At 50.0% G+C, this 24,062-nt stretch overlaps 1 pseudogene across 1 annotated transcript; it reads left to right on the top strand.

The window, feature by feature from the left end:
• The first annotated feature begins 3,500 nt into the window (after window positions 1–3,500).
• Window positions 3,501–23,815, top strand: LOC306643688 (homeobox protein SIX3-like; annotated as a pseudogene). The gene is made up of 3 exons: window positions 3,501–3,554; window positions 11,256–12,070; window positions 23,665–23,815. The product of its transcript is annotated as a homeobox protein SIX3-like (transcript).
• The last annotated feature ends 247 nt before the right edge of the window (window positions 23,816–24,062 follow it).

Genomic DNA, 24,062 nt, shown 5'->3' with positions numbered 1-24,062 from the left:
TCTGAGAATGATGGCCCCCTTATTCATTTCTCTCTGTATCCGTGGTCTCTTTCTGAAGTGAGATAGCAGGTGACCTCTCATTTGAGAATGAGGAAAAACAAACCTGGATGAAGAAAAATGACCGTAGAAGAACTGCCCTTCCAACGAAAATTAAGATTACATGACTCTAAAGTGATTTTCACTTTTTATTGTTCAAAACATCCACAAGAACAAACTCTTGCTACAATGGCCAGGAATTAAGTGTATCTTGAAAAAGAAAAGATGCAATGTTTGCCCCCAAAAGAGAGAAAAAAAAAAAAAATTCTCTCCTACACACACCCACATCTCCTTGTTTCTAGGGCAACTACATCTGCTGTGACAGGTCCTCCTGCAGCATTTTTGGTGGTTCATTTCTTCTTCACAAAATGGGCCTTCCTTTGCCCCTTGAAGGGTGGTCATCTGACTTGCTAGCCCAGAAACTTCCTTTTTATCTTTTTTTTTTTTTTTTTCTTTCTCCATCTGAGCAAGTATTTTCCAGACTTACCCTCTTCTTTCAGAGAGAGGCTCAGAAAATGAACTCAAAAGAGAGAAAGTTGGGAAGGAGGGTAAGTGGCGGGAAGAGTACCACTGCTCCCTGCGTTCCTGTCTCTGCAGAAAACCAGGCAAAAGCCACTGTCCAGAACTATTCCTTCAGACTCTACAGGCAAATGGAGCTGACACTGAAACAAGCCTGCACAGTTATTCTGGCCTTATCAGAGACAGAGTCCCTTCTTGGCAGCCCCTCAGCTGAGCCTGGACATTGAACTCTGCCTGGGATTGGGGAGCAGGGGTGAGAATTTCCCAATATCTCACAAAGAAAATTAGTTTTAGAAACTATGTAGTTCATGTTGGAGTGTACTTTACAGATTTATTGATATACAGGGGTTTGAGATGTAAGTAAGGGTGAGGGGGGTGGAGTTGAACTAACAGTTTTTTAAAAATATATACATTTTTAGTTGTTAATGGACCTTTATTTACATGTGGTGCTGAGAATTGAATCCAGTGTCTCACACGTGCTAGGCAAGTGCTCTACCACTGAGTCACAACTCCAACCCAACAAACAGTTCTTTTTAAGATTAACTTCCAGAGATGTGAAAGGGGAAAACAAAGCCCCTCCCATTTCGGAAACTTCAGTTTAACTTGAACTTTCCCATTAGGAATTAGGAAATTCTGATCAGTAGGTGAAGATGTCCATGGGCTTCACTCAAGTCCTTCTCCAGAATGCAATTGCCTAAGCCAAAAATAATAATAAACAAATAACAAATAAACCCATCAAAATGAATCTTTCCTGTATTGCCCTCTTCTGGTGTCTCCAACAGAGTAGGAAGGAAGGTGAAAAGCCTGGTTTAGAGGAGGTTGACCTGTTGGTTCTTTCTAGTCTCCAGGACTTGACCTGAAACCTTTCACCCAGGTGACTCAACAAAGCCCCCAACCCATGTCCATCTAACAGGAAGTCTTGAGGCCTGTATCCTGGCTGGGCCTACTCTCTCTGCGTGCAGCTTCCTATGTATCTACCTTTGTGTGTTTGGGGTCACTGCACATGGCCCCTTTTGTCTTCATCTTAACAACTGGGTGTGCACCCATGCATTTGAATAATTATGCCTATGGACATGTCTTTATTCCTCAATAAAGTATTTAATTCTTCCATGTGTGTTCGGGTACAACTGCATGAAAGTTTTATGCAATCAGGTGACTCATGGAACTCCACTGGCATGACCCCTGGGGTCTGCAGAGAAAGCAGACTTATGAAGTGCAAACTCTGAACGTAGGGCGGATACAGTGTCAATAAGACTTCCTGTCCCCAGAGTCCCTAGGTCTCTTTTATGCCTCTATCTGTCCTATTAACCTTTCAGAAGGAGAGAGACCCTCCGGACTATCCTGAGATCTTGAGCTCTCAACCCCCCGCCCCCCAGCGACCCTTCAGGAAGGGTGGGACCAGTCTCTGGGACCTCTCCTGGTGGATTGTAGCTGCATTGGGCTGAATGCCAGGAAGTCGGGTGGAGTGCGAAGTCTCCTTCGGACTCAAGAATGCAGCCCTCGTCCTGGCCAGTAGGTCTCTGGGAAAGGTGAAGACCCAATAGTACAAGTCGTGGAACCTCGGAACCAGCAATATGAGCGTTTGAGGTGGGGGGTGGTGACAAAACTCTCCTCTTAGGCCTCCTGGGAGTAGCACTATTTGTAACTGGGAACTAGCCTGGGTCCGCCCCCTCGGCCCCTCCTCCAGCCCTCACCTCTGCGCGCGGCACCCAGCAGGTGCTAGAACGCGCGTCACCACCCACCGCCAAGCACTTTGGGGCCACACCATATTTCATGGTCCCTAGAGGGGTCCAGGAGCCTGGATCAGGAAGGAAGGAGATCAAAACGAATGATCACGGTTACCCCAAAGTGATCATGCGACGTATTTCTCAGCCGGAGTCACCCTGTGGGCCCGCACACCACCTTTTCTCAGAGGCCCGCAGGAGCGCCGCCTCTGGCGTGCGGGTTTAAGGGGTGTGTGTGCACGTGTTCGCGTGCGTCTGGAAGTGGTTTCTTGTGCGTCCCTGGAAGCCTCTAGAAATGTTTCCTCTTGGTTGGGAAAAATGCGACTAACTTCAGATAGTTTGTTACTAAAGGTCGAATGAGGGTCCGATGGTCGGTCGGTCGGTGGTCTTTCCTGCTTCATTCACACAAAGTGAAGCCACTTCTCCCCTCCCTCAGGCAGTCTCCCAGGCCAGGTCAAAGGGCCCAGGCCCAGGAGCCTGAGGCTTGGAGGGCGAGGCTCTTAATGTATACCCTGGTGTTCTGATTCTAAGGCCCAGGCCGCCCCAGTGCCCATTCAGGTTCAGAATGGAAAACCTAGGTGGGAAAGGGAGAATGGGTAACCACCCTCATTTCCATTGCAGGGTGAAGTCCCAGCCTCGACGCATTGGACCTACCGACCAGACATCTCACAGCCGACTCAGTCTGGGATCCGGATTGGCGGCGGCGCGGTGGGAGGGATGGTGAGGGAGTTGGGTTGGTGCAGGATGGAGGTGGAGATGGAAAGAGGGAAGAAAAAGAAACAGAACTGAGCAAGAATGTGGAGACGTGGGAGGATGGGGTGGAGATGGAGTTGGGACTGCCTCGGAGAGCGCCGACTTCTCACCCTGCTATGGAGAGGTGCGTTCTGGCTGCTCCGCTTACACCCCCCCCCCCCAAATAAAGCTAATGATGTAGTAATTTAGGAGGAGGTGAGGGGCTGGGCGAGAGGAAGGGAGGGGAAAGGATGGGGGAACGCACGCCCCAAGAGCGAAAGCAAACAGCGAGCTGTGGAGGCGCTGCCCGCAGCTCAGGGCTTCCCAACAGGATAGCTGGACTGGGATCCACCCGGTATTTCGCAGGAAGGGGGGGGGACAGAGCGAGAGGAGGAGAGTGCCTACTAGAGGACAGAGGGAGGGAGGGAAGGAGAGATAGGAGAAAGAGAGCGCACGGCGCGGTTTTAAAAGGAGAGACTATACTTCCTAATGAATATTTATCACCGCTGTTCCATGCTCCCGGCTTCCCTTACCTTACCGCAGGTAAGATTCTCCCTGCGCCTCAGCCCTGGGGGCTTCCCAGTTCCCCAAGTCGGGTCGCGGGTGGCCGGGAGGGAGGGTTCTTGGCAGGCGGGGGGGGGGGGGGGGAAAGGGCGGCTGTGCTCTAAGCTCGGCTTGGGCACCTGGACATGCGACCCCGCACAGCCAAGAACCGCGTGGTGGGCTACCTGCGTGGAATGGGTGTGAGTGCGCGTGTAAGAAAGAGGGGGGGGGGGAGAGAGAGAGAGAGAGAGAGAGAAGAGGAGAGAGAGAGAGAGAAGAGAGAGAGAGAGAGAGAGAGGGGCAGACGGGAGGGGGAGAGACAGGCTGTGCGCCCCCGCGAGCGCGCCTCGGTTTTTGTGGCGCGCTCTGGGGACATTTTCCGACTTTTCCCCTCAAACACCCCGGATTTTTCGCCTGGGCTTTCTTTGCGTCCCCTCCCCCTCCCCTACCCCACTCCTACCCCTGGTTGCCGAGACGGTCTTCTGCGGGCCTTTGTATGGCTGGCGCGGGCTCCCCAGGGTCGGATCCCTCATCTCTCATAAAAGAAGATGAATAGTTTTCACGGTGACCCTCACACAAAGGTCTCCGGCCAAGGGGGTCGTCTGTCTCCCCTCCTGTTAACTGACTCTTGAGGAGCTGTGACGCGCTCTCCCTCCTTCCCCCTCGTGGGGCGCCAGGGCCCACTCCGAGCTGTGAGTGGTAACCAGGACCCGGGATGCCGGGTGGAACTTCTCAGGGGCCGCCTGCCAGCCTTCCTGGGCTGAAACCCCGAACCCGAAGACCTCCGGGGGGAGGGCGCAGGTTCTCCACCGCCCACACCCCCACCTCGCCACAGGAGGAGGCCGGAGGACTCCGGCCCGCCTAAGGGGAAGGAGGGAGGGGTAAAGGAAGAGGGTCGGGGAGGAGTTGACGTTGTTACCAGAATTCTGTAAACAGACTTACCTGGCCACCTGTTGAGAATCCATTTGGGTTGGCCGGCTCCGGAGTTACGCGAAGTGGAAACGCAAAACCAAACGCCAAGTTAAAAAAAAAAAAAAAAAAAAAAAAAAAAAAAAAAAAAAACTGACTGTGCCAGTCGCGGCCTGTCAGACTCGCAAACTCTGCGCTAAGGTCGCAGCTCTGCGCTAGGATCGCGAGGCTGTAGAGCCAAGAGTGACTTTGCCAGGTGCCCCGCCACTCCAGCACCCCCTCATCCCAGGACGGGCTCTCGGACTAGGCGCTCAGGGTTCAGCATTGGCAGCTCGACTTAAGCCGGGGCAGGCTTTCTAAGCCCTGCTCAGAAGTCAAGAGCAGCAGCGCCGCCGCTCCGCGCGGCCTTTCAAGCCGCAGCCCACTCCTTATTCTTGTGCCTCGGCCTCTCTGGGCGCCCCCCGGACAAAGCCCCCCGGAGCCCGGCCGCTCCCCTTCCCGCTAAATCCCCTTCGGGGTCAGCGCGCTACCAGCCCCGGGCCCGCGCGCCTCTCCTGCCAGTCCTTGTGGCTCTTAAAGAGCTGCACCCACCCTCCGCCCCGCGCGCTCCTCCGACCCCCGTCTCCACGCCCCCCTCCCTCTGGATCTAGCCCCCAACTCCGACGCCTGAAGTCCCTGCTGCCCCGACCATTGCCCGCAGACTCCCAACCCCCTCCTTTCTCCTCCCCCAGCAGCTGGTGGGTCCTACCCTCCGCCTCAGGTTCCCCTTCTCTGCAACAGCTCCTGCCGCCCCCACATCCCCCTCCTCGGCTTCTCCGCCCCTACTTTTGCCCTAATAGATGGATCTTGGCCCCAGCACTGGCTTTGACCAACTGGGATGATACCTCAATATTGTCCGTTGGGGCTTGATTTTGGATACCTTGGAATGGGAATGAGTCATGGCATACCTTGTAACTGGAGGGGGTGAGGGAGGGAAAGGGTAAAGGGGGAACCCAGATGGACTGAGGACTCTGCTATCCCAAGGCCTACCTGGTTTTTTGGCAGAGGGTGAAGAATGGCCCTGTGCACTCCTTTCAGAGTGGGCACCCTGGAATGGGGACTTGAGGTGATGAACCCGAGCAGGCCTCCTGTGTAGAAGGGATCATGGGCATATTGGGGGTGGGGGCTCCAGAATACCCCCAAATTGGGTCTGTGAGGACTCTTATTCCCAAATCCAATGTATTCATCCCTCTAAAAGTAATATTCAAGGGTCTAAGGACTGTGCAAGGAGGGAGTGAGAGGTGACCTTGAGTTCCAACTGTCAAGGAAAAGGGCCATGTAGGAGAGAGGAGAGTGTGAGGGAGTCTACTCTTCCTGAGGACTAAGGAACAATCTCTAATAAAGTTTCTTATATTTACTGGTCAACCACATCACTTGCCCCAAGAAAAGGAAGAGGGCAAATAGACCGTTGTGTTGGTTTCCCTTTCTTCCAGAGCTTTCTCTCTCTTCCTCTTTCCTAGGCCTATATTAGGCCCAGTCTCCTCCAAGAATGATGGCTCTCCCTAGGATACTTTTATCAGGACTAAAATATGATGAAAGAGAGACTAGAGAAGGACTTGGGAGGTGGGGTAGGGGATGTGAGCAGTTAGTATAGGCCATGGTACCCTTGCTTTCCCTACTGCCATTTGACTGTTGGGGCTATGTGGATAGTGGGGAAGAGGTAGTTTGGGGGGAATCAAGTCTGCTCGGCCCTTTCTCAATACAAACCCCTAGTTCTGGTTGTCAGAAGAGGATTGAAGGATAGAAATGTGCAGCCTCCTGAGTAGTGAAGACCAAGGGAACTTGAGGAGGGAGGAGGATGAAAAACTGACCCTCCCCTGGGCATTTGCCCTCTGTCATTCCAACATTAGTCCAGATGCACCTTTAAGGAGCTGAGGTGACTAATTGATTTGTACTTGGCCCTCTTGGGAGAGGGTGACAGTGCATTCCCTGGACTAGATCACCGAGGCTGGGCAAAAATCTGCCTCCCCTCATATGCACAACCAGTATGGGTCATATCCCCCAAGTCTTCCGGTCCTTTTTCTTGGTACTAGATCAACACAGCCAGCGAGGCTGGTTTGTGCCCACCCTCCTGGGCCTGGCAGTGGGAGGTGCTTGCAGCCCAAGACGGAGCCAAACTTCTCTTGTTTGAGGATGTGGGGGGTGGAAGGGTCTTTAGCGGGCGGTGGGCTCATTAGGCAGAGCGGGGGTGCCGAGAGGTGCGCGCTGCCGGCCTCTGAGGCCGCCTTTGAGCCGTCGGGCCGGTTCATTAAGCGGCGCTAACAAGGCGTACAACTGCTGGCCCAGCAGCTTTCTTGCAATGCCGGAGCTTAGCAGGGCGCCAGGCTAATGAGGGTCACTCAAAGGGGCTGATCAAATATTCAATTTCCCCGCACGCCAGGAACTTTTATGCACGGAGAAAGTTGAGGCAACTGAGCTGTGTTTACGGTCCCGGGCGACAATTGCTTGGAGCGCGGTCCCCGGAGGCTAAGGCGGGGGGGCGGGGGCGCGGGGAGGGAGCAGTTGTTGTGTTGTTGTTTTTCAAAGGAAAGTAATCGGGGTCCTTGAAGGGCTTCGTGGGCCTCCCCGCCAGCGCGCTGCGCTCCCCTGCGCCTCCCTGGCGGTATTAGCCAAGAGCCTCAGTTTGCAGCTTGCGGTGAGGCCCAGACCGCAGGCCACAGGGCCAGCCCCACTTCTGGACTTCCTGGGGGCCGGAAGGGGCGTTGCCCCCCAGGACGAATCTTCCCCAGGCCATCTGGGGTCTGCTATTTTGAGCAAAGCAAGGCCGAATAGGGTGCAGCTACCCCAGCCCTTCGGATCCTCCTCTCCTGGAGGCCTGTAGAACCCTTGCTTTCCCTGTAACTGGAAACAAGAGAGTGGGGAACTCTAGGTGTCCTTCCTGGTGGAGTTGGGACTTTCCCGGTGTTGAGGTTGGGGTTGGCAGTTGTAAATAAATGCCCAGCAGACATGAGAGAACACGCTGCAGTCCAAACGCTCTCTTTCCTTCCTGCACCAACTGAATGCAGTCCATCCGCTGGCCTCCCTCATCGTCATTGAGTAGGGGATGATGGCGACAATTTGTTCTGCACAGGTAACTTTGGTCTGTACCAGTGACATGTCTCAGATTCACCAAGTCCCAGATCTTCGAGTTTGAACCGCGAGAGCGAAAGGGAGAGACCTAGAGACCCTGCAGGCTAACCTATCCGGCCCGGCCTAGCCGCTCTGAGAGACTAGGGGTGCAGTCCTTTTCCGTGACTCACCGCCTCCAGGAGCTCCCCAGGCTCTCCTTGCTAGCCTTCACGCTGCTCAATGACTTGGTCTCCAGACCAGGGAGAAAGGCGCCCTGGGCCCCTGAAACCTGAAGTCCCCCTGCTCCTTTTTCCCCAGTGCCAACTCTTGGGAATGTAGGAGGGGACGTTCCGGTGCTCCACTGTCGCCCTTCTCACCCAAACACACACATTTAACACCCCTAGCCCGAGACCTTGCGGAGCCTGCGCTCCCAGTCCCGCCGGAGTCTCTCCCGCCATCCGCGCGGAGGACCAACCGCCCCGCCTCCCCGCCCAGCTCTCAGGACTCTCAACTTACTGGCTTCAGGCGGCGGGCGTGGTGCTTCCGGCCAGTGCCGAGAGGCGCTGGCGGCAGCAGGGCCGCTAGGATGGCTCGCCTGGGCGGCGCGGAGCTGGGCTCTGCGGGAAGGCGCGGATAGTCGGGGTCTGCTGCCCGCCCCGCGCCGCCGGGCTAGGTCCCTGCGCACAAAGATGCGCGCCTTGCCGCCGCCCTCCTCCCGGTTTTGCGCTCCAGAGCTGCGACCGCCACTGGAACAGGCAGGGTGCAACGGGTTGGCAGATGCCAGGGCAGAGGTGGGGGGCAGGAGTGGCGCTGAGCGGAATCCCGGCCCCACTTTCCTCCATTCTCCCTGAGTGGCGAGGATTTTCGATGTCAGCGTTTCGCAGAGCCCGCGGCCCCTGCCCAGCCTTCCTGGGGCTGGCACCGCAGCAGCAGGGAGAGGCCAGGTCGCTCCCACCCGGAGGCGGGGGGTTGCGGAGATGGGGTGGGACTGGTCGGGTTCACCCGCCCGCCCGGCGCCTGGGTCCCCGGCTCCAAGGGGATGTAGTTTCGGGGTCACGAGCTGCTTTCAAAAAGTTGAACACAATATTCGGAACCACCCGTAGGAATTCTACCACCACACGCGGCACAATACCCACTCCCCTCCCCTTTTTCATTCCTTCCTCCCCGCTTCCTCCTCCTGCCCCTTCCCCTCCCACCTTTCAGTCTATAATCCTTTCCCTACAAGAGAAAGGGATCGGGAAGAAAGGATGAAGTGTCTGTTTTTGTGTCCCAACCTTTGGGCTCTTTCTGGGCCCACAGTGAACGACCGCCCAGAGCTTCGAAGCTGAGCAGAAAAGCACTCACAGCTAGGCGAGAGAGAGAGAGAGAGAGAGAGAGAGAGAGAGAGAGAGAGAGAGAGAGAGAGAGAGAGAGAGAGAGAGAGAGAGACCCCCGAAGTGGGGCTTGTCGGGTCTTCCTCTTTGGAGGAGTATTTCACTGCCCCAGTAGGCAGGCTTAGGTCTCGCTACCCCATAGCTGCCTTAGGTTGGGTGAGCCAGTATGGGCCGTTCGCCCAACCCAGAACCTCCTCGATGCCCTAGAACCTTCAATGAGGCTCGCACTTCTCGGCTCTCCTAGGCCTGGCGCTGCAGGAGTCACGGCTCAAGCAGGGCCTAAGCTTAAGGTTTAGGGGCTGGGGTAATTGTCGCCCAGTGACGTTAGGTTTCCCATTTAAATTTTCTCGATCTTTTTCTCTCCTCCCTCATCAAAATCTCCAAAGTGGTGTGGCCCGGTGCCGCGCCCCAGATCTGCATCGGAATGCAGAAAAGATCTGTTTTAAAAAAAAGTTTTGAATTCCTCAATGATTTTTCTTCTGGAAAGGCAGCTTAGGATAATTATTTCAGCTTTATTGAGGGCAGATTAGTTGAAGTCTGGGCGCTGCGTTTCAATACGCGTTGTACACGGGCCGACAATGTGGGCATTGTTGGCTACTGTGTGTGAATCCATTCAACATATACACTTTTTAACACCAAACCGAGTCCTGTCTAAATATACACAGTGCTCAGGGAAAGACGTCTCTGACCCCGACAAATCTTCCATAGTTACAGAAACCTCACAAAAGAAGGCCCGACTCAAGATGCTGATTACATCTTCTTAAAAGCAACATACCTAAGAATTAGCGCCAATGCCTGACCTGGGGGCTGTGGTGGCCTCAGGGAGGGAGGGCGCTCTACGTTCTATGGACATTTTAGGGTCTGCTTTAAGCTTGCAATGTTACTTTCTCCATAGAGATTTAGTTTTATTATTATCATTATCATTATTAACTCATGGGCAAACAATTTCCAGGCCTTCTCTGTTTTCTCAGGGTGGCCTCCAAAGTTTCAGTGCCCTTCTGGGGCTTATGGGCAGGCCCAGAGCTTCTAGTGTGTGGTGGCTGGGAGATGCTTCTGTACTCCCCAGGGTCCAGAGGGCTCCCAGGCTTCAGCTCCTCCACAACTCCAAGAGTCAGATGAAGTCTAAGGGAAAACAAAAAGATTGCTTTGTAATATGGAAAGAAGTGTACTGTTATTTCCACTATTTTAAAATACAAGGCAATGGGAGAAATCAAGGCTCCTTGGCTAGGAACAGAGTAAAGAAAAGTCCAACTGATGCTGAGGGATATAACCAAAGGGCACAAGCCAGAGAAGCCAGAACTGTCTTCTGCACCTTGGGTCCTGTGCTCAGACTCCCAGGTGCTACATGCCCTCTATTCCAATCTGGGATCTAGTGGCTGCTTAGTCAGGATCGGCGTGTGGTTGGTCCCATGATCTCATCTCTCCTTTCTTCCTTGCCACTATTAGTGCTCACATAGGCAGAAAGAGGCAGACCGACGTGCACACCATGTGCAAACCTTGCCGGCTCAGCTGGCCCTGGGCCTCTCTTTGCAGGCAAGCCGCCTGGTGTTCCTAAGGCATGGGGAGACTCTTGCTTTCCAACAAAATCTCCCCTGTAATTGGTCATCTCCTTCAACTACTCAAGGTCCATAGCTTTTCGAATTTCTGAATCAACTTCTTTGGGGAAGAGGCAAGAGGCTCAGAGACAGCCAGAGAAAAAAGGAAGGGGAGGGGGAGGAGGGGAAGTGGTGAGATTAAGAGTTGCAAAGATTTTTTAAAAAAATCTTTCTCCCTGGTCTCCCTCATTCCTCCTCTCCCCTCCCCCCCCTCCTCTGGCTAAGTGGTAAAACCGTCCTTACGTTCTCGGTATTGATTGGCAGGGCTGACAGTGATTGGCAGTGGTTGCCGTGGCAACGCCACAACGACACGCCGCAGACCAATAGAAAAGCGAAACAAAATGTTTCAATGCTGCACTCACTGTGGATTTAGGGGAGATATTATGAGGCTGTTGTCATTAGGGCGATTGCTGTGGAATCGCTGAATCTTGACTCGGCAGTGGTTGGCTCTCGCTCTCCTCTCCCTTCCCTCTCTCTGTCTCGGGTTCTCGCTCTGCGCGCGCGCACCGGGCCGCTCTCCTTCCTCCCTCTCTATGTGGCTGCGCGGGTGTGTGTGTGTGTGGATGTGTGTGGGTGGGGTGTCCCTTACGTCCTTCCTCCTCCCCCCTCTCCTTCTACCCCCCTCCTTTCCCTCACCTCCTCCCCCCTCTCCTCTCCTCCTCCTGGTCCTCATCGCCCCTCTCCTCCTCTTCCTCCCCTCTCTCTTCCTCTCCCTGAATTTTCTCCTCTCCTCTCAGGTCAGTCCATGGTATTCCGCTCCCCCCTAGACCTCTATTCCTCCCACTTCTTGTTGCCAAACTTCGCGGATTCTCACCACTGCTCCCTACTTCTGGCGAGTAGCGGCGGCGGGAACGGTGCGGGAGGCGGCGGCGGCGAGGGAGGCGGCGGCGGCGGCGGGAACCGTGCGGGAGGCGGCGGTGCTGGCGGAGCAGGCGGCGGCGGCGGCGGCGGCGGCTCCAGGGCCCCCCCGGAAGAGTTGTCCATGTTCCAGCTGCCCACCCTCAACTTCTCGCCGGAGCAGGTGGCCAGCGTCTGCGAGACGCTGGAGGAGACGGGCGACATCGAGCGGCTGGGCCGCTTCCTCTGGTCGCTGCCTGTGGCCCCCGGGGCGTGCGAGGCCATCAACAAACACGAGTCGATCCTGCGCGCGCGCGCCGTGGTCGCCTTCCACACGGGCAACTTCCGCGATCTGTACCACATCCTGGAGAACCACAAGTTCACCAAGGAGTCTCACGGCAAGCTGCAGGCCATGTGGCTCGAGGCACACTACCAGGAGGCCGAGAAGCTGCGCGGCCGCCCACTCGGCCCGGTGGACAAGTACCGCGTGCGCAAGAAGTTCCCGCTGCCGCGCACCATCTGGGACGGCGAGCAGAAGACGCATTGCTTCAAGGAGCGGACTCGGAGCCTGGCGGGAGTGGTACCTGCAGGATCCCTACCCCAACCCCAGCAAGAAACGCGAACTGGCGCAGGCCACCGGCCTCACTCCCACACAAGTAGGCAACTGGTTTAAGAACCGGCGGCAGCGCGACCGCGCCGCAGCGGCCAAGAACAGGTCAGTGGAGGGGTCTGCGGCCTGGCTATAGCCCCCAGAGCCGGGGAAGGAGAGGGGTTGAAATGCGGGCAAGGGGGGCATGGTAGGGGCGGTCGCCGAGCTCCAGAGAAGCCGCGTCTCTCTGGCCAGTTGGAGAAAGTTTGCTGCTGTGATGCATTTTTTAAAAGCGTTTTTAAGGAGAGGGCTGGGGAGTGAGTCTTCCGGATCCTCTGAGTTAGGGAAGCAGGTGTCTGGTCCTCACATCTTTCAATTGCAGACCCGCGCAGCCCTGCTGTCTGGACCTAACTGCGGTCTTCTTCTAGGAAACAAAAAGGAGAAGGCAAATAGTGTCGTGAGTATTCAAACAGGCAAAAGAATCTACCAGGGTGTGAAGAACAGGCTTCTAGAGAAGTTCCTGAGCTTCCAACCCTGTGAAATTCTTCTGTGAACTACCGAAGCAGCTGAAGATACCGATCCCTGTGGGTTCGGCCACTCAGGAGCTTCCGTTCCTCTAACCTCAACTCCACGGATCTTAGGCCACACAGCTGCCCAAGTCCCTCTCCTCTGCTTGTCTCTGCAGAGCCCACAGAAGCAGGCGACACCTTCCCAGTGTGCAGCATCTCTTCTTGGCCTCCCTTGGGTGCTCCCTGGCTTCATGGTAATTTCCACACTTCCTTGAGACCTGTCTTCAAGAAAGAGCCTGACAAAGTCATTCAACTACAGATGACAGCAACTGATGGCTGCCACCCACCCTGTAGACGTGGCAGGATTCCATGCCCTAGTGCTAGCGTTTCATTCCTAATTCGGTAGAATGACCCACAACCTTCTCTGAGAATGGGTCCCCATTCAAGGAGGACTCAGTCCTCTGGAGCTAATCTCTGTCCCCAAAGGCCAAATGGGCTCTTCCTTCAAGGAGTTAGCAGTGGACACGCAGGGAAGTAAGTGGGTATCTGCCATCTCCCTGCACACCAAGAAGCAGGGAAACCCAATCAGCAGAGAGGAATGAGCAGAGCAGGCAGAGGCAGGATCGAGAAGGGGGAGAATGGCCACCTCTGCACCAGGTCCCAGATCTTCCAAAGGAAGCCACTCTGCCTCTTGGCTCCCTGAGGTCCTCTGGTGTCTTTAACCTAGGGTCCCACTTTTTAATGATGCTTTTTGTCTGAGTTTCCCCATCTTGTAACCAGGGTGTTATCTGAGCCTTTTCCAGAGCTGAGTATCACAGAGGTGTCCAATGACTTTTGTGAAACCAGTGATACTCAGTCCAGTGCTTCCTAAATGCCGGGCCTCTCACTCACCCCTGCGGGCTGCAACACCGAGAGTCCAGACCCACCCACCCCGGTTGGGTTCTGTGGATTGGTACTTTGTGCCCCCTAGGGCTTCCTGTGGCCGACTAAAGGGGCGCCTCGCTATCCCTATGGGCAGATTCTTACCGTACATGTTCTTGAGTTAGACTATCGTGAAGGTTAATTCTACTAACACATGGTCATCGGGCTTCTACTAGGCACAAGACCGTATTCCAGGTGGACGTAAAGATGTAAAAGTGAAGAGGGCAGGTGAGGTCCTTGCTCCCATGGGCTTATACTCTAGGACAAGATGGAAAACAAACAAGTCAGCAGATAACTGAAGAGATCATTTCAGAGGATGAGAAGCGCTGTGGAGACAGCTGAAGACATGGTGACTTAATGGAGTGACTTTAGGGAACAAAGTAGACAGACCTCAGAGATGGTTCTGGAAGAAGGTGCTCCTTGAGCTGATTTGATTGGAAGAAGCCAACTAGGGAGACGTGAGGGGAGACTTCTGTCCAAGAGAAGAGCCTGCAGAAAGGTCTGAAGGCAGAGTGGGCCTGGCATGTTCAGACACAGCCCTGTGAAGCTGGTGTGCACACATCCTTGAGAAGAGTGATCTTAGCAGCTGGCCGAGGGATGGGGATTGTGACAGCAACATCTTGAGTTCTTCAGACTTGTTTTATGACAAAGGGAAGCAGGCAAATGGAACAGTAAGTGGAGGGGGGACATCAAGTTCAAGGGAGGGGTCTGTTGAGGGGGTGGTTGGGTTTGTCAGTTTTTATGGTGTTTGGGGAGGTTCAATACTGGGTCCTGCCTGTGCACTCCCCACCCCACGCTCTGAGAAAAGCCAGGCAATGGACAAGGACCCAGGTGACATCTATGCCCCTATTGATATGACCCTTCCCCAGATCCCTGCACCTATACTTACTACACTCTGCTTTCCTGCCTGCTACAAAGGACAAAGAGTCCTTACTCTTATTAAAACTCCCAGGGCTGTTTCCTTCCCGTGGTTTTTGCTTTCATCGTCCCTGCCTCGACTCCTTCAGCTCTAGTAACGTCAATTCCTCATCTTCACTGGATGGTTCCACTGGTGTGCGCATGCCCTCTGTGATCTAAAACAGGGGCAGCAGGTTTTTTTCTGTAAGGGGCCAGATAGTAAATATTTTAAGCTTTTTAGCCACGTGGTCTCTGTGGTAACCACGGAACCCTGCCCATGGCAGCAGGAAATCAGCCACAGGCTGCATAAAACTATGGGCCTGGCTGTGGCTCAATAAGACTAATGACACCAGGTGGCATGCAGACTTGGCCTGTAAATCATAACCATGAATAACCAAGAACAGCGCCTCTCAGGACCATTGTTCTAGGCTCCTCTGTCAATGAAATTATGATGGAACTTCAGATATGAGTCAAGCGCTGAAAGAGAGGGTAGTCAGGGCACAGAAAAGAGAAAGTAAAGGATGAACCAAGGGATAGAGTCAGAGTGAAGGAGAGCATCGAAAATGGAGCCCTGGGAGGAGCTAAGTGGAAGAGAGCATGAGATGCTCTCGGATCAGCACCGGGACCTGGTTGCTTAGAGTAGAAGCATCACGGAAAATGAAGAAAAGGAAAATTTCCCAGAGAGCTCAGAAGACAGGAGTCTGGCCAGGAAGGGCCTGGACTTAGGATAAATAGATTCAAACTAAACTCTGTGTCTCCTGTACTGAACACACCTGGGCTCTGCCTGTCCACTCTGTCCCTCTTATTCTCAAGCAATGGCTCCATGCCCTTATGTGTCCTTTTCTCAGGACATGTGGCAGATTGGCTCCATAAGGAGAGGTGATCTTACCACATGACCTCAGTTAAGACATGGTCCTAGCCACCAGGAACTTGCAAAGAGGCTTCAGGACATTGGCTAAGTAACTGCTGGAGGGAGATGCTACAGGATGTGGGTGAAAGAAGATGATGTCAGGAGCTGGAAGGATAAAGGTGCAGAGGAAGAAAAGGTCTGGAAGTTCCACACCAAGATTGACACAAGCAAAGGCCAGGATGGGTGCAGATGGCTACAGAAGACATTTTTTGGTCCTTTCTGCCACAGTGCATTGAAGGGGACAACAAATGGGGTTCTATCATTCAGGTCACAGTTTTACTGAAAAGAGAATGCACACCCCCGGTGGAACTATAACTCCCTGTGCCCTGAAATGGTTAAATAAAAGGGAAAATACCTAGAATATATAGGAATGTCTAAAAAGCAACCTGGCATTAATTATTACATGCAGGCTATAATTATGGACTAAAATGCAGGCTGTTTTATTTGTCAGGTGAGAAGACTAGATGCCAGGCATCCTCACAGTTTCTTGGTTCTGAAAAGTACTTCCCTCACCTCTGCTCCCAGCCTTCCTCCCAGAGTTCTTCTGCCTGTGTACCCACATGTGTATGCATGTGCATGCGGGCGCGCACACACACACGCATGCTAACACACACAACACACACTGTACTATATCTCAAAGATCACATCTAGGGCCCCACCCCTAGAACAGGTGTTGTGCTCACTGGGCGAGACAATAGAATCTCTGTTGATTTTGGAAAGAACTATTCGAGGGTTGTTTGTTTGTTCCAAAATAATGAAAAAAAAAAAAAATCAATGAGTCAATAATGAAAATGGAATGGGTCTGTCTCCTATCTTTTGCCCTTTGTACATGAAACAGCTTACAGGCAGGCACAAAACAGCCAGGCAAATAAAGACACAACCATTTCCTTCAAAAGTCACCCCTGACCTTTGCTTGCTTTTTAGTGGGTTCCAAACCATGACACTTTAGCCCCACCCCTACACCCAGCAACCCGATTTGACTGTCTATCCTGCCAAATCACAGGAACAGCTGACACGTAGTCACTGCTGTTATGTCTTGGCCTGCAAAGAGCAGTCGATTCAGACACACCAGGGCTTGAGGCAGTCTGGTGTGCATCCCACCCCAGGGAGCCTCTCTGGGTCCCCTTGCTGTCCAGGTATTTAGCCAGTGTTGACACTTCTGTCCTACCAGTCCTGGTCACTGGGGATACAACTGATTTCCCTTCTTTATCCCAAATAGAAGGTGAGAAAAGGTAAAATGTTCAGCTCTGTTCTGACTAGATTTCAAAAAGAACTCAAAACTGTGGTGCAGGAAATACAAGTGAAGTGTTTGAGCTTTATTGAGGCTCAACAAAACAATGGTTGTATTTACAGATTTTTCAATTGTTTAAACTATTAGATTGTTGAGTCTCCGTAGGACCAAAGACCTTGTATACGTGTTAAAGAGGCCCCAGAGGACTGAGACTAGAGGAAACAATTATTCAAGTCAAGAAACAGGAGACCAAACCTAAGGGAGAAGAAAACTCAGGAAGATATTAAGAAAAAATCAGAAGAGGTGTCTGAGTCATTCCTCAACCCGAGTCCAGAGCAGACATTCAAATCCGAGCTTGGGTTGGGCTTGAAGAACCAGAAGTAAAACTAAAACATTCCCATGTTTAGTAACTGGCCAAAGATGAACCTGGATAGCACACATTTGGATAGTATCATTCTTTTGCATGGTTCCAGAATGTCTTTCCAACTTTCAAACACCGCAGTATATCGATGTTAATTGATGGAAGTACTTTGATTGGGACCCATCACAGACACAGGCAAATCCACAAACTCTCTCCTGACTATGGTGGTGTCTTAGTCCATTCAGACCACTATAATCAAGTACCATCAACTGGGTGACTCGTAAACACAGCAATTTATTTCTCATAGTTCTAGGAGCTGTGAAGTCCAAGATCAGTGTCTGGTGAGGTTCATTTCGTAGTTCACAGATGGTGCCTCACATGAGGAAAGGGGCAAGACAGTTCTCTGGATCCTTTTTTATACATTGCTATCTGGATGATCTAATCACCTCCGTGGTGATACCATCACATTGGTGATTAGCCAGTGTTGACACTGCAACATGAATTTTGTGGAGATCCATCCAAATGTTCAGACCACAGCTGGTGTACAAGGACTGAGTCCCCCTTGGGGCACACTCCAGGAAATTGACACCAATTGAAAAGGTGGAACCTGAGAGAAGAGTCATGTTCGAGGGTTAAGGAATGTCTGTAGGCCACTTCGCTGACAGTGGTGTGACAGTGGTGAACAGGCATGCAACGGGGGGGGGGGGGGGGGGGGGCAGGCCTTTCAGGTGGCAATGTGACACATGGCCTCTGGAAGGATGGGCACCCATTCTAAAAAGGGCAACTAGGGAGACAGGAGAAAAGACTCTTCCAGACAGTCATTTCAGGTACCTCTCAACTACCCCACTATATCCAATCTTTAGTGGCCAGGATTTATGATGCAGAATCAGTTTTTGGAGGGGAGAATTGTTGAGCCTTGATGGATAAGAGTAAAACCATTTTGGAGAAGTGTATGAGTGGATTTCAAGCCTGCATGGAGGGCTGATGGGACTGCCACCCACTTCATTAGAGTAGCAGATTGCTCATACCTGAGTAAAAAGGAAGTAGTGAAAATGGAGAAATAATAATAAGAATTAGCTGATATCAGATGTTTTCTCTTGGTTTCTGCTTGCCCAGGTCTGACTGGTGTAGCTTGTAATTAGTCTCTGCTTGCAGATATGTGGTTCCAAAAGACTTGTGGATTAAGGAGAAACTCTAGAATTTCTCAGTACATGACAAGTTGTAACGTGAAAAGCTACACTTAGTCCATTAAAGATTTTTCACAGTGACATTTGAGTGCAGCTTGAGAAATATGCCACCTTGCCATTTATCATTTTCAGGGCACGGGTGTTGGGAAGGAGGTTGCTATGAAGAACAAAACAAAATGGATTGCATGTGTAGAGGTGAGCTGGCGAATACTGATAAATGTACTTCACTGAATGTCAGCAAATGTCACTTGAGAAGCCATTTGCAGCTACCATAACACTCCCAAACCCAACAAAGAGTAGCAAAACCAGGCAAAATGAACTGGGCGTCTTGCTTCCGCATGAATAAGCAATCAGCCCTCTCAGAAGTTACACCAGAAAGTTGTTAAACTTGATAGAAGAAGCTTTTTCAGTCATACTGATGAATACTATAGATTGCTGCAGAGGGCTGGAGACCTTCTGAGGATGTTGGTGCTGTGACTCAGGACCAGACTTAATAATCCCTTCTGTACATGGAGAGACTGGCTATCTCTGAGGAACATTTTCTGGATTCTTCCTGACCTGCTTGCTGCTTTTGCTGATTTGGTGGACACCTATACTCTCCCATTGGCTCCTAATCTAGCCTCCCCAGCAGTGTGATCCAGGAGTGGCTGAAGATATAATCCAAGTACCAGGCCTCCAGAATGCAGCCCTCACACACCCCATCAGCAGATGTCCCAAAGGAACCACCCTTGACCCAGGCTTTTAGTGTCTCACTCAAGCAACGGATCTTCAGTGTGTGCACAAGTTAATTTGAAAAATCTGTGGATGGAACTCAGTTTCAGTTTCATGCTTGGTGACCTGGCCAACACTTTGCCCCTCTGTGACATAGGATTTCTGGAAACTGGAGCCCAGTTTTCTTCAGAATTCAGTTTGGACCAACATGTTCCTCTCTCCCTCCTCAGCTAGGTGAGTCTCCATACTGTGCTGCAGAGAAGTAAATGGGAAAGAAGAGCATATTCTCTGAAAAGCTTTCCAGAGAAATGTGAGACTCATTTAAATAAAATTCTGACCCCTCTTCATTTCTTAATCTCTGTAGTCTCCTCCCCTCCCTCAACATGTATGCACAAGGTCATCCAATACACTTTTCCTCCTTTTTACCAAGAGATGTACAGAGCAGTGTGAATTCCTCTGGCCTTGTCAATATCACACACACACACACACACACACACACACACACACACACACAGATGCACATAGCCCACACAAATTGAGGTCAGGTCAGCATACGTTGGAGCAATGCTGAGGTCTAGGGCTCCCATACAAGAAGCCCTTTGTTGAATGTACATCCCAGACTCAGTCCCTGAATGTGCTAATGGATAGACTTTCCTCTTCACACTGTTCCGCCGAATGTTTGCCTGTGTATATTGGAACTGAACACATTTTACAACCAGGAAAAGATGGGCTGGGAAAGAGAGCTGCCCTGGGATGAACAGTACATGCAGGAGGGGTTGGAGGCGGGTTCCTCCTCCACTCTTATTTCAGAGCCCTCATACTCCTTGCTGTTTCCTCCTTTTGAATTAGGTATTTCCCGTGGAAGGGCCTTTACTTGGGTCTTGGGAACTCCAAAGATGTCTGTTTATTATTGAAATTGAATTGCCTCAACTTGTTGACTTTCATGCTTTGGATTAGGAAGAAACAGTGGTTTTTTGGGGGGAGGGGGGAGGAGAAGATGAAAGACAGATCTCTGAATCAGAGGTGGGGGTTAGGGCAAATGGGAGGAGCTCCTCCTACAGGGAGGACCTGCTGGGGACAGGGTCCCTAGTACAGCCTGGGACCACATTATTCAGCTGAGGTAATTTCTGAAGAGCCAACAGGTAGATGGCATGGCTCAGACTGAAAGATCTACTACAGCATAAAAACACGTTCAGAAGAAAAAGCAAGAGTGGTCTAGATTCTCGTCTTGCCAGTATTCTTTATTTTTCTGGTTGGAATTTTTAAATTCATATCTGAATGCTTGAACTAACAAGCATCTGTTCCCAGGGGAGAAAAAAATATTCACAATTGATTAATATCTCCTGAATTCTGCCATTGCTGGAGGCCAGAGCTATGTAAAAACTTTTCTTCCTACTATTTTCGTCTTTAAGGAATAAAAGCAAAAGCTTTGTCATTTAGACAAGGGTAGTTGACATTGTCTGCCTCTCTGATGAAAAAAAATAAAAAAGCAAAACTGGTTTGGGTGAGCTACTTAGTGGCAGGACCGGGTTTCCTTGTTAATCTAGAGAAAATTTTCTGAGGACTCTTCACTGTTCTGTGCACACAAGTGTAACCAGTCTCTACTAACTATTTTGCATCCTGAGGTGTTTTAAACAGAATATTCAATTGGTAACATGAGAGAAAGAACAAATACAAAACTCCTAAGAATTGCAGTAAGCCCCTCCTTGCAAGAATATACAAAGAACATCAATACAGAGAACGTTTGCCTACAGAGAAGTCTCTGAGCAAGAATGTTCTTGTGTGATACCAGGGGACATCTGTTGTCAGTCCCAGACATCATCAGCAACCTGAAACCGACTTCCCTTATTGGCCTCACAAGAGGGAAGAATATAACATTAGAGTGAGAGAGAAAAGTGAATTTCAGGCTAACACAACAGCAAGCAGACTATTAGAAGGGGAAATGTCTAGAGAAGTTTATTATCCAACTTTTAAATAATTGCATTCCTTTTTTTCACTCATTAAAAAACAAAAAACAAAAAACAAAAAACTTTTATTTGCCTACCTTAAGTCAGGCCTGACACTGCATCTGAAATTTGCTTACCTGTCTTACCTCTCACCATCTAGACTCATACTCAAACTTTACTGTCCTATTCAACTCCACCTCTTCCAGAAAGCCTTCTGAGATTTCTCCCACACTTCCCTCTCATTTGCTCTCAATGGGACACTCCTAGAAAGCCATTGTTTACCTTCAACTATATCCATCCTCTCCCCAACAAGTATTATCCCCTTGAGGGAGTGGGAGAATCTATCTTATCTGCATCACTGAGATGTTCTCTCCTAATCCTCTGTTTAAAATGGGATTTGGGGGGAGGGGGCACTGGGTATTGAACCCAGGGATACTCTACCACTGAGCTACATCCCTAGCTCCACCTCTTTTATTTTTTATTTTGAGACAGGGTCTTACTGAGTAGTTTAGGGCCTCCCTAAATTGCTGAGGTCAGCCTCAAACTTGCAATTCTCCCACCTCAGCCTCCCACGTGATTGGGATTATAGGCATGCATTCACCATGCCCAACTAAGATGCGATTTAATGCTACTGAAAGCTGGGGTTATCTCTCGCTCACACTGGGAAACTGCCTTCTCCTCTCCTCCTTGGCTACTGATACTGTCTGGATTCAGCATGGAATGAAGGGAAAGTTCAGGTGAGAGAGAAGCAAGTGGGTGGCCCATCTGGATTATTTGGGCACTCCCTGTAGTGAAAAAGAAATCAGACTGGTTAATTTAGAATAGGAGGCTGAATTTGTCAAATAATTGTGTAGCCTAGCCTTTGCTGGCAAGTGTGGGTCACTTCGGTGTTTAAAGTCACATTCCTCCAACCTCTGTATCAAACATGCTTTAGCGACTTGAAAGCTGAAACCTCAACCAGATGTAAGGGGTTAGAAATGGAAAGAGTTCCCATTTTGTTCTTGATCTTCCAGCATCAAGGCACCCAAGCTTCATTTTTAATACAATGACCCTTACTATTTTCAGGCAGAAAAAGTTTAGGTAGGAATCATTATAGTTTTCCTTTTTTTTCTCTGCCCAGGTGGTCAAGAGGGGAAAGAATTCTTACCCCATCAAACCCACTAATTTTACTATTGAAAATCGATTTTGCAGGAGGTTTGCAAATGTTAATGATGACTTTTGATGGGGAGATTTGCTGTTTAAAATCTGGGATTTAGGAATTCCCTTCCTTCTGATACATCTTATTTTCTTATGGGTCTTTCCAGGAAAGCCTCTTTCTCAGAAATTTTCCATCTTGTGAAAAGAATCCCCTAGACGGCAGAATATGTTGTGTCTGAGCCAAGCTATGATCCAAAAGAACCAGTACTTTAGGTCATGTGATAAATGCACAGTTTGAACAGTTTGTAGAACTACTATATTGTTTACTCAAAATAACTCATCTAGCATAATTCAAAATAAACATTCCTTATCATTTTAAATGTTTCGTTTAGGTTCTCGTAAAACTTACTTATTTCCCTGCCAAATTAGGAGGAGGAGGAGGAGGAGGGGAGAGAGAGAGAGAGAGAGAGAGAGAGAGAGAGAGAGAGAGAGAGAGAAGAAGAGAGAAACCTACCTCGATTTTAAGAAGAAAAAAATCTTTAAAGTTTCTTAAAGTTAGAATGGTTGGAAAAAATTTCCCCCTCAAATGGCCATTTAGAAAATATATATTTATATATCCATTTACTTCTGGGGTGAGAGCAGATTTACTCTTTTGATTCAAAGGAAAATGTTTTGAAGTGATGGAAATCTATGTGCGTATTTCTAGAATTAATATGCATGTATGCATTTTAGCGGTGGGATTTCCTACTAGGGGAATCCTCATTGGGAGAAGTACCTCAGCCTAGGAAGCATTTAAGGAAATTTTAATATCCAAACAAAAGCAGTATTACCATTGCTATCCATTCTCTCACCCTGAGGAGAAACAATTAATAATTTGCATATGCTCACGGCACAAATTAAAGACAAAGGGCTCCTCACAGGCTGCAGTTACTTATGCAGACCTCAGCAGGCTCCACGGTTTCAGCTCGCCACTTGCCCTACCTTACAAATGAATAGCATTAAGCTCCATAACTAAAAATAGAGGTTCTGGGCCCTCTGGCCCATTCCCACTGGAGAATCCCGGAAACATCCACTGGATGTTTCCCCGATCAGAAACATCTCCAATCTCTCCATGAGCTTCTAGGCAAACAGAACGTATAGTACCAAGGGGGGAAAAATATGTATATACTTTGCCCTTTTTATTTTAATGGCCAAACACTGTAATGCTAGCTAAATAGAAATTCTGTCTGTTAATAGGTTCCTTTAGTTTGTAATAAATAGGAATGCTAATGACTAAAATTTGGTATTTGGTATGCATTAGCTTTTTGTGAGCTTTTCTTTACAGTCCTCATTGACATGCAATATGGCAAGCTTCCTTTGAAACATATTTATAAAATAACTACAGTATAATTAAACCAACAAATGCCATCTTTTAAGTAAGCTTAATAGCTCAGGTTTTTTTTTTACCTCAGTAAAATTTTTTAATTTTAAAAAGAAAAATAGTTATGCCTCAATCCCACTGTATATTTTATTCTGTGCATCTAATATTTCCTTTGCATCTACAATCTATGCATATCTAATTCTTTTTGACAACTATGATTATAATAAAGTGCTCGTGAAAGATATGCTTCATAGCTTCTTCAACAAGAATAATGTTTTTTTGTTAATGGAAATTGTAACATATCTTGACAGATACAATATATAAGATGTGCTCTTTTCTTAATTGTTAATATTGCTGTGCTGAATACACAAGGAGCAGATCAACAGATATGGCAGGTAATAATCACAGTGGATGCTATGTATACAATGTAACTAAAAATATTTTAATGACTATAAAAGCAATAGATAAATAAAAGCAATTATGTTTTAATTTTGCTTTCCGTGTGCCGGCAATTTTTGGTGGTTGCTGCTGTTGCGGGTGTGTTTATTAGAGGAGGAAACCGGGAGAGCAGAGCGATCCGTACAGGCTCTGCCTTCTTGCAAGCCGAGGATCCTGTAAACCGCCCTTTGCTCTCCGCAGCATCAGCATCCTGGGCGCGCAGGACCCGGTTGAATGCTAATGCGGGATGCACAGTTGCTTGAGTTCACCCAGTTTCCTGCAGTTTTGCAAACTGTTCTCTCCCCAGGCCTCACGGTTTAAGAACCATGCGATTTACTGAAAGAAAAATTCAAAAGACACCAGGCGCGGGACTGGAGTCGCTAGAACCCGCTCTGGCTGCTGCTCCACCGCCTCCCGGACACGGGCCACTCTGCTCTGCCCGGCGAGCCTCGCTCCAGTATACCGAAGATCCGTCCTCTCCGCCTAAGGACTGTCGTTGCCCCTTACCCA

This window comes from Sciurus vulgaris (assembly GCF_902686455.1).
Source record: "Sciurus vulgaris genome assembly, chromosome: 14".
In the NCBI taxonomy this organism is placed as follows: domain Eukaryota; kingdom Metazoa; phylum Chordata; class Mammalia; order Rodentia; family Sciuridae; genus Sciurus; species Sciurus vulgaris.
Note: the sequence above shows the minus strand (reverse complement) of the source record. Positions and strands in the feature narration are given on the sequence as shown.